Consider the following 1,795-nt stretch of genomic DNA (forward strand, 5'->3'; position numbering starts at 1 on the left):
GCGTGAGTGTGTGTGTGTGTGTGTGTGTGTGTGTGTTTGAGTGTGTGTTTGAGTGCGTGTGAGATGACAATGTTTTATTTTCGTTTCTCTCAAGAACCTTGATTGTTTAATTCAAGTTCTATAATGTTATGTCAGTGGGATTTTTTTTTTATCCAGAGGCCAGTGATTGACCTTTGACCTCACAGGTCACAGCTTCACACTCTTTTACTTCCTGGCCGAGCTTCAACGCCACAAAAAATGCTCATATAATATTCTTTCCATACCCGAATGTAAATAGACATGTATATACATATTGACTAGACCAAGGGTCGGGAACCTATGGCTCTTTCGATGGCGGTATATGGCTCGCAGACAATTTTGAGCTAAAATTTTTCATCACAATTAACAAGTAATAAATAATTATTCTGTGTCATTTTAAAGTAAAACAGGTAAGAGAAATTACAATTTTGAAAATAAAATTCAAAATATAAATGTGGTGGACAAAGGGGCGTAGTCAAGCACCGGCTGCGGACCACAGAAAGACTCCGGGGGCCTTTCACTCGGCGTCCTGCCCCTCCCGGGTCTCTGCTCAGGCGCCACTTGTGGGAGTCTCTGCCCACAGGTGAGGGTTTATGGAGGGAGATGGAGTCTTTCTGGCCGTGGTGCGCCAACATGGCGAGAGTTTTATTGTTCATTTCAATATGCGGCACGCAGGCCACAATTATATATATCACTGAGGATTATTATAATTATTGTGGATAATAATGATCCTCTTGGGCGCAGCAGAAATGGCGTTCCACTGCTGGGCTGCTTTCGAGCCTTTGCGCTGATCCCCTCTGTAAGACAGAAAAACATTAAGAAAACTCCCTGCCTCGAGTCGGACCAATCAGCTGAACACAAGTGGACAGAAAAAGGAAAAAACTTCATTATGTATGTGACAAATAATCTCTTGAACTTGAACTTGAACTTGAACCTGAAGACCAGCTGATTCTTAAAACTTGGAACGAGCTTCCCGTCACAAACCACACAATGCAGCGTGTGAGTATTGCCGTATTGAGCATGTTTGGCTCTACATACGCATGTGAGCAGTCTTTCTGGCATCTGAGAAACATTAAGAGCAACCTACGCTCACGTTTAACTGATGGAAGCCTACAAGGCCATCAGCAAAACCATGCAGCACCAGAAGTTGCATTAATGGTAAAAAGTATTTCATTTATTATTGGTTAGCTACAGGTATAACAACAATATTATTAAGAAGAATATAGAGCAATGTATTATATATAGCGCTTTTTTAAGTACTCAGATGTGTTATACGTTAAAAATGTATGCCTTACTTAAAAAATAGACGCATTAAGTTGCATTCAATTTTTTCAAATATTATATGGCTCACAAGGAAATACATTTAGAAATATTTGGCTTTATATGGCTCTCCCAGCCAAAAAGGTTCCCGACCCCTGTACTAGACGATCAGATTTGATATTCGATTCAAATTGATAAAAAAATTTGATTTGTATATTTCTCTCTAGGTAAACGCTTATTGAAATCAGACTGCTATCAGAAACTGCTATTGAGGGTTGTTGTTTTTTTTGTCACAACCAAACATTGTTGATTTGGGATTTTTTTTTTTGCAGTAAAATTGCACAAATTGGTCAAAAAAGTCAAAGGAAAAACGACCAATGAAGAAAGGCATATGTCATCTGCATATTACAGAAACAACTGGGAATATTTTAGGACTCATCCTTTTCATTTTTATTTTTCGAAACATAACCATTGTGCGGGTCTTTGCAGCTCGGCCAGTTTGAAACTCAACCGAAGG

Source organism: Zeus faber (assembly GCF_960531495.2).
Source record: "Zeus faber genome assembly, chromosome: 19".
NCBI lineage: Eukaryota > Metazoa > Chordata > Actinopteri > Zeiformes > Zeidae > Zeus > Zeus faber.